The following is a 15,449-nucleotide window of genomic DNA, read 5'->3' as shown; positions in this document are numbered from 1 at the left end:
CTACACTGCCTCTTACGAGCCATGGGATGGGGACAGGCTACTTTTCTTATTTGTCAAGTGGGGATAGTGTCTACCTCATGGGAACTTTGTAAGGATTCTGTGAACTAGTATCCCCAAAGCTTTTAGAATAGTACGTAGCACTTAATAAGTGCTTGGAAATATTAGCCTCTATTATTGGATATGTAACACTTGGCACCACTAAATTTATGTGTGTGTGTATGTGTGCATATGTATTTATTTATTTTTTTAAAGAGCCTTCTAGCCTTTAAATGTTGAGGCTCCCCAGGGTTCATGGATTTCAGGGCTGCTGCTCCAAGCATTCTCTCCTTAAGTTTGTTTGTTCTCATGGCATCAGCTTTCACCGGCTCATGGATGGCTTCCATAGACTCATCTTTACCCCAGCCCTTCTCCATGTTTACTGGATTCGTCCGTCTGGATATCCCATGGCATTCCACATTTCCGGAAGTGAACTCATGCTCTCCCTCTGTTGTCGTCCTCATCATCCATTTAGCCATCACCTTTTATTTAAAATTTTTTGTCTTAGCATTTATTTATTTTTGAGAGACAGAGCATGAGCAGGGGAGGGGCAGAGAGAGAGGGAGACACAGAATCTGAAGCAGGCTCCAGGCTCGCAGCTGTCAGCACAGAGTCCGATGCGGGGCTCGAACTCATGAGCTGTGAGATCATGACCTGAGCCAAAGGTGGACGCTTAACCGACGGAGCCACCCAGGTGCCCTTATCTCTATGTCTTCTTTGGAAAAATGTCTGTTTATGTCTTCTGCCCATTTTTTTTTCTGCCCATTTTTAATTGGATTATTTGTTTTTTTGGTGTGTGTGTGTGTGTGTGTGTGTGTGTGTGTGTGTGTGTGTGTGTGTATGTGTTGAGTTGTGTAAGTTCTTCATATATTTTGGATATTAACCCTTATTGGATATATCATTTGCAAATACTTTCTCCTATTCGGTGGGTTGCCGTTTTGTTGATGGTTTCTTCTGCTGTCTAGAACCTTTTTATTCTTTTTTTATTTTTATTGATGTAGGCCCAGTAGTTTAATTTTCCTTTTGTTTCTCTTGCCAAAGGAGACATAGCTAGAAAAATATTTCTACAACTGACATCAAAATTACTGCCTGAGCTCTCTTCTAGGAATTTTATGGTTTCAGGCCTCACATTTAGGTCTTTACTCCATTTTGAGTTAATTTTTGTGCATGGTGTAAGAAAATGATTCAGTTTCACATTCTTTTGCATGCAGCTGTCCAGTTTTCTGAGCACCATTTGTTGAAGAGATTGTCTTTTTCCCATTGCATATTCTTGCCTCCTATGTTATGGACTTGTAAATACATTGTGGATTTATTGCTGGGCTCTATTTTTGTTCTATTAATCCGTTTGTCTATTTTTGTGCCAGTACCATACTGTTTTGATTACTATAGCTTTGTCGTGTATCTTGAGATCTGTGATTGTGATACTTTTAGCTTTTCTTTTCTTTTTCAAGATTGCTTTGGCTATTCAAGGTTTTTTGTGGTTCCATACAAACTTTATTAAGTGTTCTAATTCTGTGAAAACATGCTGTTGGTATTTTGATAGGGATTGCATTAAATCTGTAGACTGCTTTGGGTTGTATAGGAATTTTAGTAATATTTGTTCTTCCAACCCATAAGTATGGAATATCTTTCGATTTGTTTGTGTCATCTTTAATTTCTTTAATCAGTGTTTTATAGTTTTCAGAGTACAGGTCTTTCACCTCCTTGGTTACGTTTATTCCTAGGTATTTTAGTCTTTATGGTGCAATTGTAAATGAGACTGTTTTCTTAATTTTTCTTTCTGTTACTTCACTATTAGTGTATAGAAATGCAACAGATTTCTGTATAATGATTTTGTACCCTGTGACTTTATTGAATTCATTCATCAGTTCGAGTAATTTTTTGATGGAGTCTTTAGGGTTTTCTGTATATAGTATCATGTCATCTGCAAACAGTTAATGTTTTACTTCTTCCTGACTGCTTTGGATGACTTTTATTTCTTTTTGTTGTCTGATTGCTGTGGCTAGGACTTCCAGTACAATGTTGAATAAAAGTGATGAGAGTAGACATCCTTGTCTTGTTCCCAATCTTAGAGGAAAAGCTCTCAGTTTTCACCATTGAGTAGTGTTAACTGTGGGGTTTTCATATATGGCCTTTATTATGTTGAGGTATGTTTCTTCTAAACCTACTTTGTTGAGAATTTTTATCATGAATGGATGTTATATTTTGTCAGATGCTTTTCCTGGATTTATTGAAATGATTATATGATTTTTATCCTTTTGATGTATCATGTTGATTGATTTGTGAATATTGAACCACCTTGCGTCCCAGGAATAAATCCCATTTGATCTTGGTGAATGATTTTTTAATGTATTGTTGGATTTGGTTTGCTAATATCTTGTTGAGGATTTTTGCATCTGTCTTTATCAGAATTATTGGCTGGTAGTTTTCTTTTTTGTAGTTTCTTTATCTGGTTTTGGTACCAGGGTAATGCAGGCTTCATAGAATGAATTGAGAAACTCCTTCCTCTTCTACATTTTGGAATAGTTTGAGAACAGGTTTGACTCTTCTTTAAATGTTTGCTAGAATTCACCTGTTAAGCCATCTGGTCCTGGACTTTTGTTGGTTGGGAGTTTTTTGATTACTGATTCAATTTCATTGCTGGTAATTGTTCTGTTCAAATTTTCTATATCTTCCTGATTCAGTTTTAGGAGGTTGTATGTTTCTAGGAATTTACCCATTTCTTCTAGGTTGTCCAATTTGTTGGCATATAATTTTTTGTAATATTTTCTTATAATCATTTGTATCTCTGGGATGTCAGAGATACTGTTATTTCTCCTCTTTCATTTCTGAATTTTATTTACTTGAGTTCCCCGCCCGCCCCCCCTTCTTTTTTATGAGTCTAGCTAAAGATTTCTCAATTTTGCTCATCTTTTAAAAGAGCCAGTTCCTGGTTTCATTGATCTATGTATGTATGTATGTATGTATGTATGTATTTTAATCTCTGTTTTATTGATTTCTGCTCTAATCTTTCTTATTTCCTTCCTTCTGTTTTGAGTTTTGTTTGTTTTTCTTTTTCTAGCTCCGTTAGGGGTAAGTTTAGGTTGTTTGAGATTTTTCTTGCTTCTTGAGATAGACCTGTATTGCTATAAACTTTCCTCATAGAACAGCTGTTGCTGTATCCCAAAGATTTTGGACTGTTGTGTTTTCATTTTCATTTGTCTCCGTGTATTTTTGGATTTCCTCTTTGATTTCTTGGTTGACCCATTCATTGTTTAGTAGCATGTTACTTAACCTCCATGTATTTGTGCTCTTTCCAGACTTTTTCTTATGGTTGATTTCTAGTTTTATAGTGTTGTTGTGGTTGGAAAAGATGCATGATATAATTTCAGTGTTTTTTGAAATTTTTGAGATTGTTTTGTGGCCTAACATGTGATCTAGTTTGGAGAATGTTCCACATGCACTTGAAAAGAATATGTTTTCTGCTGGTTTTGGATGGAATGCTCTGAGTACATTGGTTAGATCTATCTAGTCCAATATGTCATTCAAAGCTGCTATTTCCTTGTTGATTTTCTGTCTGGATGCTCTATCCACTGATAGAAGTGGGGTGTTAAAGTCCCCTACTATTATTGTATTACTGTTGATTTCTTCCTTTATGTTTGTGAATAGTCGCTTTATATATTTGGGTGCTTTCATAGTTGGGTGCATACATATTTACAATTGTTATATCTTTTTGTTGGATTGTTCTCTTTGTGATTATGTAGTGTCTTTCTTTGTCTCAGTCTGTACTTTAAAATCTATTTTGTTCATTATAAGTATTGCTACCTTGACTTTCTTTTCACTTCCATTTGTAAGGTAAGTGTTTTTCCATCCCTTCACTTTCAATCTGCCTGTGTCTTTAGGTCTGAAATGGGTTTCTTGTAGGCAACAGATAAATGGGTCTTGCTTTTTTATCCATTCTGTCACCTTATGCCTTTGGATTGGAGTGTTTAGTCTATTAAAATTCAAAGTAATTATGGATAGGTATGTACTTATTGCCATTTTGTTGCTTGTTTTATTGTTGTTTTTGTAATTCTTTTCTGTTCCTTTCTTGTTCTGTTCTCTTACAGTTTGACGGCTTTCATTAGCGATATGCTTGAATTCCTTTATCTTTATTTTTGTGCATATCTATTACAGGTTTCTGATTTGTGGTTACTATTAGACTTACATATAATATCCTATTTATAAAGCAGTCTATATTAAGCTGATTAGCCAGCTACCTTCTTTTATTCATTTTTAGCATGATGGCTCAGTGATGAGATTTGAAGTTTCATGGGTTGAAGTTGAAATCGTTGCCACATGGTTGCTGTGTGACCTTGGGCAGGTGACCTAACTCTTCTGAACCCTAACCTCAGAAATGGGGATAAAAAGAGTACAGACCTCACAGGCTTACTTTGAAATTGAATGGGGCCATTATGTAAATCACTAAGATAGCATATGGCTCTGCCTTAGTTTAAGCATTTATTTTTCCCATCCAGCTGATTGTAATTGCCTGTTAACTCATTGATCTCCCTGCTTCCTCTGGTCTTGCTCACCTCCACTGATTCTTATTTCTACCAGAATTTTCTTTCTAAAATATAGCTCTGATCACATCATTCTACTGCTTAGGACCTTCAAATATCTCTTTATTGCCTAAAGGAGAAAGGCCAAGCTTATCAGCTTCAGGTGCCTCAACAACGTTAACCTCTAAATAAATATCTGTTGAATACAAATCTGCTTATTTTACCTGTGATCCACTCCTGACATAGGCTGGCTAATTCGTGTAGGAGGAGCCGTGGCTATCCAGTAAGGTTTTGAGCAGGACTGGGCACTGCACACCTCCAGGGGCCACTTTTTACATTATATCCTATTGAACGGCACCCCTAGAATCCAGCAACGTTCCCTGGAGTCGCGCAGGGCAGTGGCTGGAAGAATCCTGGATTCTTGTATAATCTCTTGGGCAAGTCCCTTATTGGCTTTGAGTCTTGATTGTCAAGTGGGGGTAGCAAGGCCTATACTACCTTCCTTCACGCTTGTGGGGAGGCTTGTGTATATGAAAGGGCTTATAAACTGGGAAGTGATGTCACTCCCCAATTCTCTTGCTGTTATTATCATTGGTAGGGACTATAGCAGTAAAGACTAAAAAGAACCTTATCGCCTGCAGTTAGTTTCTAAGATAAAAGCCCCATTATGTGCAGTGGGTGGATGATAGGCCCAAGCATATTATTTATTTATAATTTAAACTACCTTGTTTTTCTTATTTCAATAGCAGTACTCCTAATAGCAGAAAACGATAGTCTGGCAGAAAAGAGAAAATAAAAACATCCATAATCCCACCCACAGAGGAGCCACCGTTAATTAATTCCTTGATATATTTTCTTCTAGAGTCTTTCCCAGGCATATGTGGTGTATGTACCATTTTATAACCCGCTTTTTTCCCTCACTTAATGTACCACAAACTTCTTTCCATATTAATAAATACACCTTCATGGTGTGATTATTAATGGATGCATATTATTCTGATGTGAGGCCGCACTTTATTTAACTAACACGCTATTGCTGGCATTTAGGCTAATTTTCACTTTTTCCTGTTAAAAATGGGCTGCAAGGAACATCTTTGTAGCTAAATCTGTGTGCATATCCATGCTTATTTCCTCAGGTTAAATCACAGAAGTAGAATTATAGGGTCAAAGAGTAGGCATTTTTTTTTTTAAAAGGATTTTGCAAAGAACTGTCAGTTGCCTCTAGTAAGATTGTATGCTCAATTGGATTTTGAAGGTCATTTCTGTCTAATAGTGGAGCGTGCAAAATAAATAAACTTTGAACTTTCAAATGGAATTAGTCTCTGCTGGGTTGCAATATGGGTTTAGTCGGAAATGTGAGGGTGGTGTTTAGTGATGGGGTAGTAGAAAAGCCCTGTTAATAGGTGATAGGCTACTTTCTTTTCTATAGATCTTTTAAAAAAATGTTTATTTATTTATTTTTTTAGAGAGAGAGAGAGAGAGAGAGAGAGAGAGAGAGAGAGAAAGCAGGGGAGGGGGGAGAGAGAGAGGGAGAGAGACAATCCCAAGCAAGTTGAGTGCTGTCAGCACAGAGACCGATGCAGGACTCAAACTCACACACTGTGAAATCATGACCAGAGCCAAAATCAAGAGTTGGATGCTTAACTGACGGAGCCGCCCAGGCACCCCTAGATGATGAAGAAGATGATGATGATGATGATGATGGTGGTGATGTTCTTCTTCTCTTCTTTCTCCTCCCTCTCCTTGCTCCCCTCCTCCTGTTTATTTATTTTGAGAGAGACAGAGACAGCATGAGTGGGGGAGAGGCAGAGAGAGAGAGGGGGAGAGAGAATCTCAAGCAGGCTCCACGTTGTCAGCACAGAGCCCAACATGGGGCTTGAAGTCACGAAACTGTGAGATCATGACCTGAGCCGAAACCAAGAGTCGGAGGCTTAACCGACTGAGCCACTCAGGGGCCCCTAGATCTTAATTTTTAAAAATGGGGGTATAATTTTAATAGAATATAGTTTTATTTTAATTGAATTTGGTAGAGATGGCTAGAGGTCACACATATATGATTCTCTTTTCCTTCCAAACCTGTGGAAGATGACATTCTCCAATTTTTGTAGTAGGTGGTGTTGGTGATGTGGTCTAGCTAGGGGGCTATGAGCAGAATGATATGGGTCACTACTGGAGCAAAGGACTTAATTGCCAGTAGAAGACCCCCTCCTCCCCTCAGATCTCACCCTCCCAGAGCTCTCTCTTTTCCATGTTGATTGAGGAGACCCTGTGTGACACCACAGGATGGTAGGGCCTCTATCGACCTGGGTCTCGGAGCATCTTCTTAGGACAGTTGCAGTGGGCTTTGTATGAGTGAGAAACAACTTTATGCTGAATCACTAAGATTTGGGAGGTTATTTTTTAACTGAAGCATAATCTCGTTCATTCCAGCTAATACAGTACATAATTTGATTCCAGAGCTAAGTTATTAGTCACTTCACAAACACTCCTCAGAGGGCCTGTTCTATGCTGGGCACTGTGGAGGATAGAAGAAAGATAATCTTAATCTCTGTTTGCAAAATCTATACAATTTATGGTTCATCTCTATTGTTTGTCAAATAATGTGTACCTGTTGAATATTATAGATCTGCAGAGGTAGTGTATACTCTTTAAAGGGACTTTGTTCAGGGGCGCCTGGGTGACTCAGTTGGTTAAGTGTCTGACTTCGGCTCGGGTCGTGATCTCACAGTTCGTGGGTTCGAGCCCCACGTCGGGCTCTGTGCTGACAGCTCGGAGCCTGGAGCCTGCTTCGGATTCTGTGTTTCCCTCTCTCTCTGCCCCTCCCCTGCTCACACTCTGTCTTTCTCTCTCAAAAATAAACATGAAAAAAATTTATAAAAAGAAAAGTAAATAAAGAGACTTTGTTCATAACAAGCTGGTTTACGATAAATAGGTAGAATGAGCAGATATTGTTCTAGCTCTGTCCAGTGCAGTGCAGCCTTCTTCCTTTGGAACACTTCTGTCCTGCCCCAGATGTTTCTAATGGGGTAGACAATTGTAGCCTCCACTTTCCTAGCCTCTGGAAAGGCATAGGACCTCCCTGGAGTTTTTTGAGTTGATGGTGGAAGTGGTAGCTCTATCCTGTCCCCTGTGTCATAAGCTATAGGAATTGATCCCTGAGGAGCCTGAGGCAGTGAGGCCAACTCGTAGACTAAGGCTGAGATGAAATCCAGAATGTTGAACAGAGAGCGATTCTTTTAATGTTTATTTATTTTTGAGAGAGAGAGAGAGAGAGAGAGAGAGAGAGAGAGAGAACGAGTGGGGGAGGGGCAGAGAGAGAGAGGGAGACACAGAATCTGAAGCAGGCTCCAGGCTTGGAGCTGTCAGCACAGAGCCCAACGCAGGGCTCGAACCCACGAACTGTGAGATCATGACCCAAGCTGAAGTCGGATGCCCAACCGACTGAGCCACCCAGGCGCCCCAAAGAGAGCGACTCTAATGTTGTTTGAGCTCTGGATCCTGACTAGCCTGGGGCCAGTACCACTTGTGTACCTCCAGATGTGTCAGCGAATACCTTCCCTTTCTTTTTTCGTTTAAACTAATTTCAGCTGGTTTCTGTCTCTTCCAGTAGAATTCTCATCAATTTAACAAACAAACATCATATTTGTGGACAAAAACTAACCACATGCTGATAACTACCAGCATTTATTAAAAAGCTTTACATAGATAATCTCATTTAATTCCGATAACAATCCCATGACATTGATATGCTTATTAATGTCATTCCCACTTTACAGAGGAAGAGAATAAAGCTGGCCAAGGCAGGTCACTTGCCCAAGGTCATACAGTTTCTAAGTGTTAGGACAAAAATAAAACCCAGGCAGCCCAACTCCCAAGCTCATAAACTTAGCACTACTCCATGAGCGTGAGTCTTAATATCAAGGTTTATAGAAAGTGTTTTCTATCTTTTCCTTCTCTATCTGACATTATCTTCAAAGGATGACAATATAATTTGTGGCTGGTTTGTAGAAGTATGTATAATTTCTTCTGTTTTGTGGAAGAGAAATACAAATCCATATATATATATTTTTTCATTTTTAAAGAATCTAGAAGAAACATTTGATTATTTGGTGTAATTCTAGAATCTTTGTTTAGAAGTGTTTGAGTTTGGGAAGGTGAGAGATTGCGACAATAACAATCTTCGATGAATGAATTAATGTTTTCAACAGAATAAAACCCCCATTTTTTTCTGCTGTATTATCTCTCATCACCCATGATTTTTATTTTATTGCTTTCATTCCTTTTGAATGTCAGGCCAGCTTGGAGAAACCCCTGGGTCTTTCTGGTGAACTGGCCACAGGGTGAGGGCGGCAGTTGCTGAGTGGTTTTTAAGACTTTCTTGCAGTAGATGAAGGAGGCTGTCTGCGCTCTCCAGTCAAGCATGAAGCCGAGGGGAGGCTGTGGGAGGCAGCCACTCTCACAGGCACTGGCGGCATGGGGGCTGAGGCTGCAAGCATGGCTGTCATTATGCTAATGACATCTGTGGAGCCAGAGCCAGTGACCCTTTGAGGGAAGCAAGAACTCTTGAAGGTCCATTCCAAGTCTTTGTGCTATCAGTTTGAAGCCTTGTGACACCTGTAGCTGGCACCTCCTGACAGATTTTATTTTATGCTCATATAGTGAGCATTGCTCCACTAAGGTGCAAAGACCTTGCAGACCTAACAGAAGTTTAAGGAGAGCCTGTGCATTGGAGGTGGCAGTCAAGTGCAGGGGTTCGGACTGTGGACTCTGAGACACCCTGCCTGTATTTGGATCTCAGCCTTTGGCCTCATTGGTTGTGTGAGTTCAGGCAGGAGACTTGACCTCTTTGCTTTCCTTCCCCCATCTCCAAAGTAAGGGTGATAGTAATCCACCCTCCCCCACCCCCCATCCCCGCCAAAGAGGGTTCTTCAAAGTATAAAATGAATTAGTACATGTAAAACACTTAATTCACACTGTATATATACTTTGGCTCCCTAAATGGTAGGGAGCAAGCTTCAGAGGGGACTGGTATTTACATAGAAAATGAAATAGTCCTGAGTGAGACTTGAGTAAGTTCTTAGCAGCCAGGTGACCTTGGGCAAGTCATATGTTCTTTCTGCCCTCAAAGGCAACGTGGTCACCTGAGAAAGCATCTTAAGAGCTGTTTGGCATATCAGATGTGCTTAGTATACAGTGCTTTTCTTTCCTTCTGGGCCTCAGTTTCCCCATCTGTAAAGCGAAGGCAGTTGGAGTCTTTTATATCTTTAACTGTTTAAGAATTTCAATCTGCTATTAGAGGTCCCGATTAAAAAGGGTCCCCTTAAATACAAATCAAAACCACACAGAGATACCATCTCACGCCAGTCAGAGTGGCTAAAATGAACAAATCAGGAGACTATAGATGCTGGTGAGGATGTGGAGAAACGGGAACCCTCTTGCATTGTTGGTGGGAATGCAAACTGGTGCAGCCGCTCTGGAAAACAGTGTGGAGGTTCCTCAAAAAATTAAAAATAGATTCACCCTATGACCCAGCAATAGCACTGCTAGGAATTTACCCAAGGGATACAGAAGTGCTGATGCACTTGTACCCCAATGTTTATAGCAGCACTTTCAACAATAACCAAACTATGGAAAGAGCCTAAATATCCATCAACTGATGAATGGATAAAGAAATTGTGGTTTATATACACACTGGAATACTACTTGGCAATGAGAAAGAATAAATATGGCCTTTTGTAGCAACGTGGATGGAACTGGAGAGTGTGATGCTAAGTGAAATAAGTCATACAGAGAAAGACAGATACCATATGTTTTCACTCTTATGTGGATCCTGAGAAACTTAACAGAAGACCATGGGGGAGGGGAAGAAAAAAAAAAGAGGTTAGAGAGGGAGGGAGCCAAAACATAAGAGACTCTTAAAAACTGAGAACAGAGGGTTGATGGGGGTGGAAGGGAGGGGAGAGTGGGTGATGGGTATTGAGGAGGGCACCTGTTGGGATGAGCACTGGGTGTTGTATGGAAACCAATTTGACAATAAATTTCATATAAAATAAAATAAAATAAAATAAAACAAAACAAAATAAAATAAAATAAAATAAAAAGGGTCCGCTTTTTGGGACCTGGCTAGATGAACCAAAACATCCAGGTAGAGTAGGGTTCCCTCAGGATTCAGGATCGCCACCCAAGAGAGTTGCCGTCCACCGTCACCCAAGCTAGAGGGCAGGCTTCCGAGGAATGGGCACAGGGAGGGCACAGGGAGTGCCACATTGCCACTAATTAGTCGTGTGGTCTTCTGTCTCCCAGCCTTCAGCTTCCCCCCGTGGAAAAAACAAGAGGGCCTCTTTTGAGGAGTCTGAGGAGTGGAGGGTGATGAGGCATGGAGGCAGAGCAGTCTAGCAAATTCAGGAGATGATGGCGGTTAGGGATGGAGGAGTGCCCCATGCCTCACACAAGCTTCATCTGTCTCGTAGCTCTCTTACCTTAGCATACTGTTGGTGCAAGTGCTGTCACCCCAATTCGACCCAAGAGGAAAGTGAGAGAGACTCTCAGTGCTTGTAAGGTCTGGCAGTGAGTCAGCAGCAGAATTGGGTCTTAAATCCAGATCTGCCAACTCCCAGCCCAGGGATCTTTCTCCAGAAGACTGGGTTAAGTGTCAGGGTAGCTGGATACTGATACCAGTTCTGCCCAAAATGGAGCCTTGTAAGCTGGGGAACAACATGTTGGCTTCCCCAAGCCTCTGTTTTCTCTTCTGTGAAATGGGGGTTTTCATGAGATCGCCTCTAAGGTCCTTTCCAAGTCTCAAGTCCTAGAAACCTCCATCTGCCCATCAGACTCACCTCTGTTGCCTTCCAAAGAACAATGTTGAACTTGACAAAGACTCTCCATCAGGCCCCGTGTGCTTACCACTTTCTTGACGACGCTGTGTGAAAATTGCTTTTATTGCCGGATAGGGAAGTTGGTAATAAAAGCCAACTCCTTGGGTGCCCTAATTCCACTTTAGGAAGAATGAACATATTGTTTTAATTAATCATATGAAAGCAAAATTAGCATGATTGTGTGAAAGGTGTTGTAAATCATCCTGATCCACATCATTGAGCAAAGAGCATTTAGTTATTCCGGAGTTGTTAAAGATTTTATCTACCCAAGTGAAAATTCAATTAGTACTAGCTCCAGCTTATATAAAACTAAGGATTTTCAACTATGGGAAAATACTCTTTGTGTGTGTGAATACCACCTTATGCCACTTTGATAAATTACTGTAATTAACTGTATCCTACGCAAGCTAAACAAAATTTACTGAACTGTTGTTGTATAAAAGGGATATCTTCTCTTCCCTTGTTTGGGAGATTAATCTATACATGATATTGCCTCAAATATCATGCTTTTTATGCTGAGGTTTGAAAACATCTACAGAATTCTGGCTGGCACCCGTAAGGCACAGTTGGTTTTCATCACAATCCACCTTTTCCCCTCTGGGTGTAGAGACATCAGCTATGGGCTTCACTATGATTCAATTAAATGTGCTGTGTTTAATTAGCTAGCTGGGGAAACACTGCGAGCAGAACCAACGTGGAACATCCTGATAGCTTAGCCAAAGGGCTGAGTTATTTTGGGAAGGGAAGAGGGTGATGGAGAAGGCAAGGAAACTTCTCGTCACAGCCCTCTGGCACACACACTCTGCTTTAACTATAGGTCCCTCATTGTGCTGGACACTGGGCTCTGCCCTGCCTCTCACACTCAAATGTTACCTGTATATCCAGGCTCCCCCCATCCTCCTTTCGGAAGCTCTCCAAAGAGATCTGTATGTATATTTTGCTTGCAAATGTTTGCCGGGCTTGCCAAGTTCTCTCCCCTGATTTATCAATATATTTCTTTATGGGTTCTTTGACCTTTTCTCCTTCTTCACCCTCCATGGGGTCTCCTTCTCAACACGAGAACACCACAGAAACTGGCAGGAGTTTTGCTGGAATGGTCCCGTTTCATCCTGAACTTCATCATACCAACTGTCCAAGTGTCAACTCTGTGGGCAAAACTCTGGGAACAAGGTCATTCATCCAGAGTTGATCCTAGGGTGTTACGGTTTTGGAAAGATTTTTCAAGTAAAATTTAGCAGCATTATGGCTGCTATAATTGGTTGACACTTAACCGAATGCATGCTATATGCCAAGCCTATTGCAAAGAGTTTTGTATGAATTATCTTATTTATCCATATGGGGACCCTATAAGATGGAATTATTATTCCCAATTTATAAAAACTGAGGCTCAGAGAGATAAATAAGCTTGCTTAGGGTCACATGGCTAGAAAGAGAACAGTACTCAGGGAACACACTTATGTTTACCAGCTTATTAAGGAACATGATAAAGGGTCCAGATGAAGATATACATAGGGTGACATGTGGGAGGGTCCTGAGTGCAAGAACATCTGTCCCTGTGGATTTGGAGTATATCACCCTCCCAGTGTGGAGCTCTCTGAACCTCGTACTATTGGGATTTCATGGAGGTTTCCTCATGTAGGCACAATTGATTACTAACTCCATTTCTGGCTCCTCTCTTCTGGAGAATGGGGGGAGAGGGGGTGCTGAAAATTCCAAGCTTTTTTAAAAAATTTTTTTTAATGTTCGTTTTATTTTTGAGAGAGAGAGAGAGAGAGAGAGAGAGACACTGAGTGTGAGTGGGGGAGGGGCAGAGAGAGAGGGAGACAGAGTCTGAAGCAGGCTCCAGGCTCTGAGCTGTCAGCACAGAGCCCGATGTGGGGCTTGAACTCACAAACTGTGAGATCGTGACCTGAGCCGAAGCTGGATGCTTAACCAACTGAGTCACCCAGGTGCCCCCCAAATCCCAAGCTTCTAATCATGGCTGGGTCTTTGTGGTGACCAGACCCCCTGCGAGAGCTCACCCAGAGTATCCTCATTAGAACAAAAGACGCTCCTAGTACTCTTGTCACTCAGGGAGTAAGGTTTTGGGGAGCTCTGCATCAGAAACTGGGAACAGTGACCAATAGAGATACTTTCTCTGATCTCACAATACAAATAATAAAGTGCTCTAGAGCCATTCAAAATTGTCATCATATTATAATAAAATATTTCACATTTGAATGATGTTTATATACTTTCATTGTGTGTTGATATCCCTATGTCATTATAATATGCACCCCATTAGTTACTATCTCTACTTTATAGATGAGGAAACTGGGGCCCAGAGAAGTTAAACGCCATCTCTGAAGTTCCGTCACAGATCAGCACGAGGGCAAGGAACGAAGACCACGGTCTACACTGCGCCTTTGCTTTCTTTGCCAATTCGCTGTGTGTTTCTCCAAATGAATCTTTTGATACTCTATTGGTCTCTGTCCAGAGGTTTATCCTTCCATACTACACAGTGTCCTTCGGTAGCCAACTGGTGTGTTAAGGAGATTGTAAGGGGGTGGGGGAGACAGGAGAGCACGTAAACCCAGCTTCATTAAAACTGCAGAAACGATCACCTGGTTGTTGTCTCAAAGAGTCAACGGGCACTATCAAGCTGGAAACCCAGTAGGGTTTCTAACTGGTCAACAGAACACAGCACAGCCTTGAGGGGTAGCTGTGAGGGAACAGGATTTTAAACGGAAAGAAAGAACTAGGCAGAACTGAAGGACAAGAGGAGGTTGCTCTGCCGGTTTTGCAGGATCACCACCAAATGACTACCAAACTTCTGCTCCAGTGGTTCCAGGGTCAGGCAGCCAATGCGTCTGGAGGCAGCTTATTTCAACAGCCATTCACGCCATCAACAAATATTAACGAAGCACCGAATCACAACTGAACACCTGCCAGGCACCGTACTAGATGCTGGGTGCAGTGAGCTGACTGACATTGACTCAGTCCCTGCTCTGGTGACACCAACAACCTAGTGGGGCTTATAGGTGCTAACCAATTCAATGCAGGGGTGAAATAAGTATAATTTACAGTGCCTTCTGTGGGTTGAATTGTCTTCCCCAAAGTTCATGCCTTGAAGTTCTAACCCCCTGGTTCCACAGAATGTGACCTTATTGGACACAGGGTCTTTACTAGAGGTAAGCAAGTTAAAGTGAGCTCATTAGGGCAGGCCCTCATCCAATATGACCGGTGTCCTGAGAAAAAGGAGGAAATTTAGACACAGTGACAGGCAGAGAAGGAAGAGGATGTGAAGAGACATAGAGGAGAAGACGGTCGTCAGTAAGCCAAGGAGAGAGAGGCTGGAACCGGTCTTTCCCTCACAGCCACCAGAAGGAACTGGCACCTTGGTCTCAGACTTGTAGCCTCCAGAGGTGGCTGTGCTTGCGAGGTGCTGTGCTTGTGTTGATAAGGCTCCCCAGTTGGTGGCACTTTGTTGAGGCAGCCCTGGCAGATGAATATAATGTCACACAAGACAAATGTGCTGTGAGAGAAAACAATGAGATTAAGGGAGGGAAAGGGAGTTCAGATTTGGGGACTCACGAAGACCTCCCTGAGGGCCTGTTAATCTGAAGCCTCAGTTGCCCCTGATGCCTCTCTCATCTCCTCTCTGACTACACCCCCTCTGGCTCACTGCACTCCATACCGGCTACTTTGCTGTTCTCAGAACATACTCGAGATGCTTCTGTCTCCAGGCCCTTGCTTTGCCTGGAATGTTCTACACTCCCCCCCCGCCCCATGTATTCTTTGACAAATTTTCTCACCTCCTTCAAGTTAATTGGCTGGATATCAACTTCTCAATGAGGTCTACTATCACTATGCCACTGTACTTAAAATGTCAGCTTGTCCATTACCACCCCTACCTCTTGCACCGGAACTCCTACTCTTCCCTTCTTTGTTGGAGCTTTCTTTTTATTCCATAGCACTTACTCATTTATTATGGTCATTCTTTACAGTGTTTATCTCTGGCTAAAATTGAAGTGCCACG

General features: G+C 41.5%; 1 long non-coding RNA gene across 4 annotated transcripts in view; it reads left to right on the top strand.

The window, feature by feature from the left end:
• The window catches only part of LOC125168359 (uncharacterized), a 178,713-nt gene that overhangs the window by 54,007 nt on the left and 109,257 nt on the right, over positions 1-15,449 (top strand). For 3 of the 4 annotated variants that reach the window (XR_007153106.1, XR_007153109.1, XR_007153108.1), the window contains one exon: positions 13,736-13,985. The exons of the other annotated variant lie outside the window; for it this stretch is intronic. This is a non-coding gene — a long non-coding RNA (uncharacterized LOC125168359). Of the gene's footprint in view, positions 1-13,735; positions 13,986-15,449 lie in introns of those variants that run through there. 4 annotated transcript variants of the gene reach the window in all.

Source organism: Prionailurus viverrinus, chromosome A1, assembly GCF_022837055.1.
Source record: "Prionailurus viverrinus isolate Anna chromosome A1, UM_Priviv_1.0, whole genome shotgun sequence".
In the NCBI taxonomy this organism is placed as follows: Eukaryota; Metazoa; Chordata; class Mammalia; order Carnivora; family Felidae; genus Prionailurus; species Prionailurus viverrinus.
The sequence above is the reverse complement of the archived record's forward strand: the minus strand, read 5'-3'. Positions and strand labels throughout refer to the sequence as shown.